Source organism: Cricetulus griseus, chromosome X (genome assembly GCF_003668045.3).
Source record: "Cricetulus griseus strain 17A/GY chromosome X, alternate assembly CriGri-PICRH-1.0, whole genome shotgun sequence".
Taxonomy (NCBI): domain Eukaryota; kingdom Metazoa; phylum Chordata; class Mammalia; order Rodentia; family Cricetidae; genus Cricetulus; species Cricetulus griseus.
Window position 1 is genome coordinate 38,206,223 of NC_048604.1, and position 13,331 is coordinate 38,219,553.

Below are 13,331 nucleotides of genomic sequence, written 5' to 3' on the forward strand. Positions count from 1 at the left end.
CTTCTTCACTTAATCCTCCAAGCATTTGGTAACCACACCTGTTATCCGACCTTGAGGGTGAAGAGTAAACACACCTGAGCCCAAGTCTGTTATTTAGTTAAGATGTCGCTACCTAGACCAAAACATCTTGGAGTAGCCTCACCTTCTTTTGGCTTGCTAAGGACAGTTTTAAACTCTCTAATCTTGAGGCTAGATGAAGAGGAGCCATCTTTATGGGCCCCGACAGAGGATAAGGTGCATAAAACACAATTATTGCTTAGGAAATTGTTTGGAATTGGCCCAGCTTTAATTTACTTTTTAGGTTTGAACACAATGTGCCGATTTCCTTGCTATTTTCCACTCATCTCTAAAACATCCTATTTTCAACTTGAGACATTAAGTACAGGAGAGCAGCTCATGCCTGGAGCATTTCCAACAGATGCTATCGCAAGTTTAGTGTTTACTTGACTTTTCGAAGAATGTTTAAAAATGATTGGTTAACTGACTAATTTACTTACAGAGAGGACCCAAACCAAAACACTCTAATGGTTCATTTTTTTGAAGTCTCTTCCCTAGTATGAGGTTATCTGAAGTTTAACAACACTTCCATATGTTTGTGACACTTTGGTATCTCCTTTGGAAAAATTCATTTGTTAACTAACTGTCTCATTAGCTCCATGGATGTGGTTTTTCTCCCTTGTGTTTGGTGAATTAGAATTTCTCAGTTCTTCCATAATCATCACTGTATTTTTCCATACTACTGGGTTATTATTCTGTAGAAACAAACTATATTCTATGCTTTCCCTGTGTGTGAAAAGTTTGCTGAGATAATATATTTCAACTTCCTTATTGCCACTGTTCAGCTGCAGCCTGAGTTCAGGTCCTGAGGCAGGGAAGGGATGTTGGCATGAAGAAATGAACTGTCCAACTACTATTTATAGAGTTTCACACAAGTGCCCAGCCCCAAATAGCTCTAGCCATCTTGATGTATACATGGGAAGCAAGCATATTTTTCCATGTTAACAAGTTTTTCCTATCATCCAACATTAACCTACAAAAAACCGAATATGTCAAATATTTCCCCAACTTCTATATCAAAACATCTATAAACCAAAACCCAACACTTATTTTGCTAGCTTGGCCAAATATCCATTCAGGTACATTCTGTCTTTACAAAAGTAAAAGGTGGGCGCTGGAGGGATGGCTCAGAGGTTAAGAGCACTGACTGCTCTTCCAGAGGTCCCGAGTTCAATTCCCAGCAACCACATGGTGGCTCACAACCATCCATTATGAGATCTGGTGCCCTCTTCTGGTGTGCAGATATATACATGGAAGCAGAATGTTGTATGCATAATAAATAAATAAAATCTTTAAAAAAACAACAACAAAAAAACAAAAGTAAAAGGTGATTGACATAGGCACACATTTTCAAGAATAGCAATCCCATTTAAAACATATTTACAGAAATAAGTTGATCTGCTTCCAGTCCTGTTAGTATTAAATTAGAATAGCTCCAAGGGTCTGAAGTGACAGCTCACATCCCCAGAAAAGAAACCTGAGAAGCATCATCTCCCAAAGAATTTTAGGGGGTGATATTTGAGGAAAAAATGGAGATTCCAGGAATGATCACATTGTCCCAAGCATGATTGACAAAACCAACACTAAAACTGCCAAGAGAATCATTGGTCATTATAAGAAAGAAGAGAGTGTGCAGGCCAGGCTCCAGTAGTATTCTGCACTGTCCCCAAAGTCCGCTGGTTGTTGCTGAGTGAGACTGTCCAGAGGACTTTTGCCTCATCTCTAGACCCATTGTGTTAGATTTTTGTTTAAATTAAAGATAAAGAAGAAAAGAGGCAGATGATGAGACATCTTAACCATTTTATTATAGGCCCGACAGAGTAGGGAGACTAAGAGAAGAGGAGTTAATGGCTGACTGCCATGGCTGGTCACCATAGAGAAAGAGAAGAGAAGCAGAAGCAAACAGAGAGAGGAGAAGAGTAGAGAGAAAGCAAAGAAGAAGCAGAGAGAGAGAGAGAGAGCGAAGAAGAAGCAGAGAGAGTGAAGCAGGAAGTAGGAACTTTTAAAGGGAAGAGCTTGTGCGCACTGAGGTTCCACACATGCCCAGATTCCTCACACAGGCTGTAAATGCGTGGTGGGTGATGTGATGGCACGTCCCTGTGCGCGCCCTGACTGTTGTCAGGGGGCGGGGTCTGTCTCTTAAAGAGGTAGAGCTGATCAGCATTAAAGCCTGAACCTTTTACAGAAAACTAGGCTACATGGCTCCTAACACCTTATATTAAAAACATTTGTGTATTCATGAGAAGGTTTGCTTTTTAATTTTAGCAAAATCATCCCTGTTTCTGATCACTTGTAACTCAAACCTGACTGAGGGGAGGGTGCTCTTTTGTAGAGGGAGGCTGGGAGAATTGAATATTACGTTCTGTTATGTGGAACACACCGGTTGGCTAGATTAGAAAATGTGGTTTGCTTTCCTTTTGTCTGCTGGGGAGCCATTATTACATTCTTCATTTTCCTCTTTGGTGTTGCCACTCTAGTTGTTGGGATCCTAAACCTGGGAAAGCAGGGCCAAAAAATAATGTGGCCCAAACTCTCATGCAATAGCCAACTTTAGTCAGAGCATCAGGCAATTTATACTCTGAGGCTTAAGAAGAATCATATGAGCAAGGTGTACAATCACAAGGACAAGGCACACGTGGCAAAACCCATGTTTTCCATAGAGGCACATAAATGACAACAACTGGAGGAAACTCACTCCTGTCCTCTACAGCTGGGAAGAGCATTCGAATGCATTCCAAGAACAATTCAGTGTTTTTTTTTTTTCAGCATCCAAATCTTAATTGAGGAAATGGGAATCTAGAGGGTTTGTGGGCCTGGGGCCCTCACTGCACAGCTTGTTCATTGGCACTGCCTCCAGAATCCTGTGGCTTCATCACATCTGGAAACTCTAGAGGGCTGGAGAAGGGCTCAATGCGCTAGGAAGGCCAGGCTGGGGCCTGTGGCCCTGCTGTCTGGCTAGTGAAGCCACACTTGCCCAGAGTTTTTCTGTCATAAAGGAGCTTGTCATCCTTGTACAGCTGCTGCTTGCATGGCTCCCGCTTGAGGAGGCCCTCGACGATGTGCTTCAGCTTGTCCACGGTAGTCGATTCCTTGGCGTTTGTGAAGATTATGGTCTTGTGGCACTGGATCATGAGAAACACATCCATCCCGGAGGCTGCTTCTGTAAAATTCAGATCTGGACACTGGTGACAGTCTCCAAAGCTCCGAGTCCAATTCAGTGTTTTGAAGAAACTGAGGTCACAAGACTCTCGTTTTCATGAGGTGTCTCACAAGCACTCAGAATTCTCCTCACACGTCTCCTTTTTTGGACCATGTTCTCATACTAGGGATCAAACCCAATGCCACCTGTGCTAAGCACAGGCTCTACACTGAGCTACACTTGTAGCTCCCTTTTTTTTGGGGGGGGGGCGGTTCGAGACAGGGTTTCACTGTGGCTTTGGAGGCTGTCCTGGAACTAGCTCTTGTAGACCAGCCTGCCCTCAAAGAGATCCTCCTGCCTCTGCCTCCTGAATACTGGGATTAAAGGTGTGTGTACCTTTAAAGGTGTGGCTTAGCTCAATTTTCTTATGGTGAAAGAAGTGTCTTTTACGGTTGTAGACATTAAGAAATATTTTCTCCCTTTTTGAATTTGTAAAACTGTATTTACTTTATGTGTATGCGTGTTTTTCCTGTATGTATGTTTGTCTACCACATGCATGCCTGGTGCCTTTGGAGGTCAGAAGAGGGTGTTGGATCCCCTGGGACTGGAGTTACAGATGGTCGAGATGGTTACTGCATGATTGACAAATCACCACATGGGTGCTGGGAACTGAACCCAGGTCCTATCCAAGAGCAACAAGTGCTCTTAACCCCTGAGCCATCTGTTCAGCCCTTCTTTTGTGTTAAGTTGCTTTTGCATAGCTGGTTTAGTGCTGGAGATGAGAAGGTGAGAGCTTGGGTGCTCATCTGCCTAGGAGAGAGAGTTCTGATGTGTGACTATGGGTCCCAGCTTCTTCCTGTAGTGTGTAGGCTTAAGTATTTGCAAATATTTGTTGATGGAATTATTTTCTAAATTAAGCAAAGTAGTGGGTAGTTTTTAATGTATTCCTCCATCTCCCTTTCCTCCTACATCTTCCTGCCACCTAAATCTCTAAAATTGTTTTATGGTTGGGTTATTTTTAATATTGTTATCATTATATTGTAGTTATCAGAACTTTCTGTGAGGGAATTATATGGTTTGTATACAAAACTGAAGTTTTTCTTCTACAACATTCACCTTGTGAGCACTCTGGACATTATTTTAATATGCATTGCTGCTCCTGTGTTAATAACTGGAGAAAAATAAGAGAACCTCAAATAGCATGACTTTAATATAGACAGACAATTGTCTCAGAACCATCCTGTGACTAGCTCCAGCACTGCCTCCCCAGAAGTGTATCATAGATACAAAGTTTAAGTTGGAAAAATTTTTATTAAACATAACAGAAGTGAGCGCCTGTGGGTTACATGCTCCCATGAAAATCATCTTTCCTTTGCCCTAAGAGTATCACAGCAGAAGACTAATGGTTCCAGTTAATAGCAGCTAGTTTGATAAAGAAGGAATCAAAAGTGCAAACCACTAAGAACATGACCTCTGGGCCTGGTGTTGGTGGCACACGCCTTTAATCCCAGCACTCAGGAGGCAGAGGCAGGCGGATCTCTGTGAGTTCGAGGCCAGCCTGGTCTCCAGAGTGAGTGCCAGGATAGGCTCCAAAAGCTACAGAGAAACCCTGTCTCGGGGGAAAAAAAAGAACATGATCTCTGCCTCTTGTCATTTTTCTCAGGGCTTTGGCTCCTGTCTCTTTTGAGTGAGTCCCGATCAATGAACTCATCTGAACTAATGCTCCTTATCTGAGTAGTTTCTTATTTTGCCTTTGGTAACTGGCTTATCCTGACTAAGGTGCAGAGAAAATGTGGGTTGTCACCTGGTTATCTCTGGCAAGGATTCATGTCCCCTGACACAGTACTCATAATGTTGTTTCTCACTGCAGAATCAATCACGGGAGATATACCTGTTCTTCTTAAAAGAGAAAGAAGAAACCTGTAAGTATGAGTCCTTCAGGACGTAAAATGTATAATTGCATCCACGTTTTGAGGCTATTGAGGGAGAAACCTTACCAATGTCTATTTGGAAAAAGTAAAATGGGAAAACATGTTTCCTTTATGCAATTTCAACCATGTGTCCCTCCATTCTAGAAGGGGAGGACTAGTTAAATCCTTCCTTTGAGTCACGCTCCAAAATGGATTTATAGATTAGAGTTCCAGTTTTGAGTACAGAGGTGTCCAAGCTATTTTTGGCGGCTAGATAGCAAGCACACAATAACTGAGTCATTGTAGCAGTTAGACACACCTCAGAAATTGAAGCTTATTGTAGCTTAGTGTTTCTCAAACTGATGTAAGTGTCTGTCAGATGCACATAAACTTAAATATCAACATTGTCTTTCACTGAGGTGTTTATTTTGGACCAAGATGTGGGAGAGTCAAACAAACCCAACATAGCACTTGAAGTCATAATGTTTGAGACTTAGAACTTGAAAACTATCCGTTCAGTGGTTCCCAAATGTGGATTTTTAGGCCAGTGCTAGCTAGTGGAGAAGTTCTTACTACTCCACTCTGAAGAATGGCAAAAAGGAACAGTAGGCATACATTCTCTTTAATGCTAGCCATTTTCAATGTGAAGGGCATACCAGTCTCATTTTGGAGAACTAAGCATGTGCTTTATTTTATAAAATGACAGTGATAGTAGATTGTACGGGTGTAACACCCGTACCCGGCAACAAAATAGCTCTGTGTCATTACCCCTGTCCTTAAAACACCAAACTAGTCTTTGTGTTGAAATCTGAATCCAACTTTCTAATTTTACAGATGAGAAATGACAGGCTCATTTGTTTCAGACTTGACAGCTCAGCAGCTCTGACGTTGCTGCTCTAGTATTTCTGGTCTTTTAAGAATTGATTTCATTGTACTGAGTTATGAACTGAATCTTCTGATGGAGTAGTTCTTCCATGCTAATGACTGATTTCCCATCGTGAAGAATTCCAAAAGACTTAATGTTCTTACATGCCTAAATCAATGGCCACTCATTAGCTTACATTAGAAGAATTTTCAACATGGCCACAGATGAGACCAGAATGAGTTATCTGTGAATTCAGTTTCCTTAGGCTCTGTGCTACTGCACAAATCAGGTAGCATATCAGTAAGTTTAGCTTTTCCTTTGTAAAATAGACTGTTGCCACTGGGAGGGTCAATATATTACACCTCTGTAATTATGTGTCCGGAGAGTAATACCTTTCTCATGCATGTACACCTACACACACATTTATAGCAACTGGCCTGCAGCAATTGAAGTGTAGCCCACCTAGGGTTGGGCAGAAAAGACTTTGAAGGCGAAGAGTAGGAACTGTCAGTGAGTTGGCAGAGCACCTGGCCATTTGTGCTCAGAAGTTTTCAGATAGTGCCCTATGGCACTTTGGAGGCTCCCCATCAGTTGTCATAACTTTGTTCCAGCTATCTCAAAATAGGTTTCAAAATGAAATAATTTCCTTATTGCCTTTGCCTCACTTACCTTGGTGAAACATGGACCAGAAAAGCAATATCAGTATAAGAGGAAAGAACAGAGTGCCCTTAACATGGAAATACTAACATTAAGAGTACTTTTCCACTTTTTTCATCTTTGACTTTGTATGATTTCTCTTTTCAGACAAAGAATTCATTATTTTTTGAATGCCAGAAGCACTCATAATGAATTGTTAACATAAAAGTGGCATTTAGGGATTTCTCCTATGTGCCCTTTTCTCCTTTACTCCATTGATTGGCCATGAGATTTTAACAGACTTAGCAGTTTGAGTTTTTGTGTAGCTCTGGCTGTCCTGGAAGTCACTCTGTAGACCAGGCTGGTGTTGAACTCAAGAGATCCACTTGTCACTGCTTCCCGAGTGCTGGGATCAAAGGTGTACACTACCACCACCACCACCACCACCACCACCACCATCACCACCACCATCACCACCACCACCACCCCCCAGCAAATGTTTTCTTTAGCCTTACTCATAAGATATATGTAACATTAAAGATCAAAGTGTTCTTTTAAAAAAACCACATGATAGAAATATATATCAGGGCGGTTAGGCTGCTGAACTGAAGTGGCTTATCTGACCTCTTTATAAGAAATGGTTTAAGACTATGTTACATAATTTTTAGCAGTAAAAAAGTACTGAAAAACAACATTGGCTAAGAAACAGCCCATAAATTGCCTCCACCTCTCTCAAATAGAGAGGGTAGGTGGTGGGGTTTTGTGTGTGTGTGTTTTGTTTGTTTTATATATTTAGTTGCAAAAATATGCCTGTAACACAAAGGCATTCCTGTGGGAAATATTATTAGTTACAGGGATTTTGTAACCTACACTCAATGGTTGACAACGATCCATCAGCTGTAAAACTTTATTAAAACAAATATGTAAAGTAATGAGATAGACAAATAGCTTACTTGTAGAAGTTACTGCTATTGTAGAGCTTTGACATAATCTTTGTGCTGCCTGTTTCGTTTTTTACAGCCTTAAACCATTTCTAGTTCTTTCCAAATACTTGACTCCCAGGATGTTTTTCCTCTTTTTGCAATGTTTGATGAACTTGGATTGTAATATCATGCTTTGCCAGTAGGTGGTGTCACCTAATATGTTTCTCTTCCAAGTTCCTTAAAACTTTGAATTAAATTACAGTCAATTATCAACTGAAAAAAAAATACTTATTTAAAAATCAATTGTGACTCTTATCACTTAGAATGAGTGCTAGACATCTAGTCCTACACAGTATAGATGTGAAGTGTGTAGGCAGTAACATTGGCTCCTAAATCTCTCTATTTCAACATACAGAGATAGAATCCCAATTATACTAAACTATGACCTAGATAAAACATCTGATGCATGCTGGGGATCTTTTAAAGGCATTATGGGAGGGAGGGAGTTCTCACTAGAGCATGAACAAGTATCTTCACCATGGCTGCTGGGGTGCTTTCTTTGCTGGGAAAAGCGGGAAAAAGACTGGCAGGATGGAGACTTCAGGAGTTAATGCTTCTCCAGGTGATGAAATAAACAGGTTTGGCTAATCTTGTGAGAGACGCATGCAAAGATCAGTTGTAATCATGAAATACTTTAAAGCAAAACAATAGCTAGTTATATATATATATATGTTGGTGAAGGGGAGTGTGTGTGGGCGTATGTGTGCTTGTATATACACACAGATACATACATGTGCAAGCACACACACACACACACACACACACACACACACACACACACACACACACACACACACACACACACACACACTCTTCCCCCAAGGTTTTTATTTTGGCCTCTAATAACTGAGGTTTAGTTTGGTTATGCAAATTATTGTTTTCAGTTTGGTGAAACTGACCAGGGCAGCCTAATATATGTCTATGTCACAGAAAGATTTGGTGCTGCAGATTATCTGATAGTAAGAGATCTTGTTAGCCTATCTCAGCTCAGTTATTGTCTTAAAATACTAACATTTTGTAAGTTGTTAAGGTAAGCTGTGAAGCAAATTAAATTGTAATGTATCTCCTTAAAGTCCATTTTATTAGCCAGGTATAGGTATCCATTTTGTAATTTAGTATGTGAGCAGTCTCATGTTTCAAACTCAGAAGGTCTATAATAGTATGTGAAATAATTTTTTTATAGAGCACTGCACCCTTTTATAAAAATCTTGATGATGCAACATTTATTTAGAAATATGAACTTTTAAAGTATAGCAGGTATTCTTATCTGTTTAATCTGTTGAAATTTTTATAGTTTTAGGATTTAATGTTGGGTAGATACAACTGAGAGCAAATTATCTTTAGTTGATGTTTAGTTTACTCATAAATATGTTACTTGAAAATGATAATTGGATAGTTGATCCATTGATTTTCAAGTTGATTTAGTAAACGCTTTCATAAAAACTCAGTGCAGTGGTTCTCAACCTTCCTAATGCTGCAACCGTTTAATAGGGTTTCTCAAGTTGTGGTGACCCCCCAACCACAAAATTATTTTCATTGCTACTCATAACTGTAATTTTGCTACTGTTATAAATTATAATGTGAATATCTGATATGCCACTGTTGTGGGGTTATGATCCACAGGTTGAGAACCACTGTCTTAGTATAGTGATGCTAGTTTGTTACTATGGTGGCAGATGCATTGATCCTTGCTTGGTTTTGTTCATTTCTGAAGACTGGCATTAATCATCTTAAGTTGGTATTTTGTCACATGCTTCTGGTGGAGAAGTTTCTTTTAAATTCAGACTTTAATCAGAATATAGTGTTTCGTTTGGGCCCTGGAGCTGAATGTATCCCTAATGCTTTTTGCATTTAACCTGTCTCAGGGGGTTTGAAGTAACTGGAATGAAATACCTACTAAATTGGACATCAGAACAAAAGTAAATCAAATTGTACCTGATTCTTCACTAAACCTAAGATTTTCTAGACATATAAAGGGCTTTTTACCTCACACAGTGCTTTTGGAGGAAGGACAAGTGGTGCTCAAAAATGTTGCTAGTATTTCTTCCTGTATAAATAAGGTTTGTCACTCTTACCTACTTAGAGTTCCAGTCTGAGCAGATGGTGGAGATACAGACTTGCAAGTGAATAAACCAAGTCTAATCTCCACTCAGTTGTGCCAACGTTGGCAAACTCAGTATGGTCCCTGAAATGATATCGCCTTAAAGGGTTCACTGACTGACAACAGCAAATACTCAGTAATTATTTATGAAGATGTATCCCATGTGAAATAGCAAAGGTTTGAAGGCACAATTAACTATTCCCGTGTCTCCTATCCAGAAGCCGAAGTCCCTCACCTGACTTTCAAGGGAACGCAACTCAATTTGCACTCTAATAACATAGCGGTGGTGCGGCCTACTTTTCATACAGGAAATGGCAGCATACCTTCATAAGGGGCATCAAGTATGAACAAAAGTGCAAATTGTGAATCCTTCCTGCTCTTCTAGCACCAATCTTTATCCTCTGCAGTGGGGCCTCTTTTCAGTTTTCTATTTTCCACTAAACAGTCCATAGCTTTTTCAAGTTCATTTTAATTACTGAAGATTTTAAGAGTATTATATTTCCTAGAACTTTGGCACAGTAAATTATAGCTAAAGTTAAGTTTATTCAGATTATTACATTTATACAGCTATACTTTCAGTTTCTAATTCAGACCAGTTGTTTTTATGTTCTTTTTTGTTGTTGTTGTTTTTCGAGACAGGGTTTCTCTGTGTAGCTTTGGAGCCTATCCTGGCACTCGCTCTGGAGACCAGGCTGGCCTCAAACTCACAGAGATCCCCCTGCCTCTGCCTCCCGAGTGCTGGTGTGTATGTTCTTATGCAGTGCATTTATTGAACAGCTGACACATAGGGATAATCTTCTGGTTGGTGAGGTTTCAGTAGCAAACTGCCTCACCATGAAGCTTCCATGCTAGTAGAGACATAGACAATAAACTTGAGAAATAGAACCCAATCGTATATTAGTGAAAGGTGGTAAGGAGAAAAATGGAGAAAGGGAGTATTGCAAGAGTAGTTTATAAATAGGACAGCTAGAGAAGGTATAACTGGGAAGTTGGTTTTACTTGATTAAATATAGAAAGTGGGCAAAAATAGCATACAGGGTTATCTTAGGAGACTAATTCAGGCAGAAAGAACAATACATGCAACAGCCGAGTCACAACATAGTATAGCCCCAAACAGTAACAAATATACAGGACTAGAGCGGTGTGCCAGGGCAGGGAAGAGTAGGAGGTGAACCCAGGAGCAGGGAATGTGGCCAAAGAGGCAAGGCTGGGTAAAATTCAGTTGTATAGAAGGATCAGTGGCTGTGCTTTGAACATGCTCAAATTTAGGTCCTTGATTGCTTCTACATATAACCATTGAGGAAACAAATTTGAAGTTTAAGGGAGACTCTCCCCGGGCTTATTTGGGAATCATCCCCATATGTGATATTTCAGTCCGTGAGACTAGATGAGATGGGCACAGGTGTGAGTGTAAATAGAGAAGCAATTAGAGGATTGAACACTGTAGCATTGAGGGACCAGGGAAAAGAGGAGGAAGTAAGGAAGGCTGACAATAGGAAGAAAATTGAAATCTGTTGTCTTGGGAGTGAAGAAGTCTCAAGCAAGAAAAGAGACAGCCATATTAAAGGCTGACTGGGAGAAGGAAGATGACTACAGAGTTTTGATTGACCTTTGGGTCTTAACAGTGTGGAAGTCATTGGTGGCACTGATCGGAGTACTTCAGATGTGTGTTAGGGGACAAAGGCCTGAGCGTAGTGGGTACCAACAAATATGGGATTTCTGAAGAGAAGAAATGGGGAGAGTTAGGTACAGAAAAAGGAATGGTTTTTAAAGATGAGATAAATGCTAGGCGGTTGGAGAATGCTGATGGAAACGATTCAATAGAATGGCAAGAGTGGGCAGAGCAATGTCACACCATGCCCACGTGTAGACAAAGGCATGATGTGCAGGAAAAGTGTTAAGAACATCGACAGTTCATGCAGTCGCAGAAGAGAGCATATGGCCATAGACACATGGAAGTGAGTCCATAGCCAATAGAATAAGGACAGCAACTGAGAATAAGGATATAGAGGAGCAGCTAATTTAGGAGAGTAACATAGTGGGTATTCTAGTTCAGTCTGGTTTCTGTCTGTCATCATTCTGCGCAATAGTGTGTTTCTGCAAATGAAGCTGTGTGGGTAATGGTGCAGATTAGCATGTGATTTAGCTGAGCCAGTAAAGCAGCATAGCGAGTGTAGGGCAGAGGCCCATTCTGATGGCTCATGGATTTAAGTAAGGAAGACAAAGGGTCCCTCCAAGAAAACCAGGATGAAGGTAATTTGGATAGTGGATAGTATTTCTATGGTACAGATGAAGCTGATGCCACAGAGTTCAAGCTTTTACCAGCTCAAAGTCACACTTGATAGTAGAGACAGCTCAGTCAAGTATGCTCATTGTCTGGGATAGCAGAGGTTTGTAGACAACAGCTCATTTGCTCCTAGTACAAGAGCAGAGTATTAGTATCTCTGTACTAAGCACTGAAGATTTTGTAGAAGACATTTCCCTCCTAGCAAGACTTAAAGCCAGTATGCATAAGACAATATGACATTATGTATGTATGTATGTATGTATGTATGTATGTATGTATGTATGTATGTTTCCTGCCCCAAGTTTGACAGTTTCTTTTTTGAAATTGGGGTGATACTGTCCCTTAGGGACATTGTATAAACTTGAAGACATCCTTTTTTGTCTTCAACTATTGTTAGTTCTTTTAAAATTAAGACCTCATTTTTTAAACATTATGCATGTGGGTAGCTTGTCTGATATTTTTAAAGCTTATCGTGGAGTAGCAGGGCACCTTTGTTACAAGAAAGTGACCAGGCTGGCATCACTTTCCTATGTTTGGAAGCCAGAGGCAGATGGATTTTTGTGAGTATAAAGCTAGCCTGGTCTATGTAGTAAGTTCTGGGCTAGTCAGGAATACAAAGTGAGACCCTGTCTAAAAAAAAAAAAAAAAAGATGTTGGTTTACAATTAAGTGGTCTGTGATTTAAAGTTACCTGCCCAGATGTGTGGAGATGATGATGAAATCAAGTAGCAGAGTGATTAATCCCAGCACTCAGGAGGCAGAGGCAGGTGGATCTCTGTGAGTTCGAGACCAACCTGGTCTACAGAGTGAGTTCCAGGACAACCTCCAAAGCCACAGAGAAACCCTGTCTTGAAAAACCAAAAAAGAAAAAGAAAGATTATTGAAGACTTAGGCAGTCAAGAAATTTCTGTTGGAAGACTGAGGGCTGGGACCTGCAACAGACACTTAACAGCTTACTTGAACAGGTGAGAGATTAGACAGAGCAGTCTCGTCGGAGACCAAGAAAGCAATTTCTAGGTTTAGTGTAAATCAGAATTTAAACTTGGAAAGTCCCAAATAAGTCATGTAGTCCTAAAACACTAAGGTAAAGGTTGATGTCTTCTATTTGGTTCATGAAATGTTTTTAGGAATCTCTTGAAGTCATATATATATATATATATATATATATATATATATATATCTTCAGGAATCTGTGAGTAGAGTTCACTGGGGTTTCAGAGGCTTAATTTGTTACAGAAAATTAAGGCCTACTGATTTAGTTTGATCACACAGAGACTGGTCAAGGTTGCATAGTCAGGTAATGGCAGAGGCACACACTGATACCCAGTGACCCAGTGACTACATTTCTTGTTCA

General features: G+C 40.3%; 1 protein-coding gene and 1 pseudogene across 9 annotated transcripts in view; one reads left to right on the forward strand and one right to left on the reverse strand.

Annotated features, from left to right (window-relative positions):
* Window positions 1-13,331, forward strand: part of Acsl4 (acyl-CoA synthetase long chain family member 4) — a 74,723-nt gene that overhangs the window by 29,647 nt on the left and 31,745 nt on the right. For all 9 annotated transcript variants that reach the window (XM_027433637.1, XM_027433639.1, XM_027433638.1 and 6 more), the window contains one exon: window positions 5,067-5,118. The gene's annotated coding sequence lies outside the window, so the exon portion shown is untranslated. The remainder of the gene's footprint in view (window positions 1-5,066; window positions 5,119-13,331) is intronic.
* On the reverse strand, window positions 2,877-3,203 carry LOC107978748 (annotated as a pseudogene).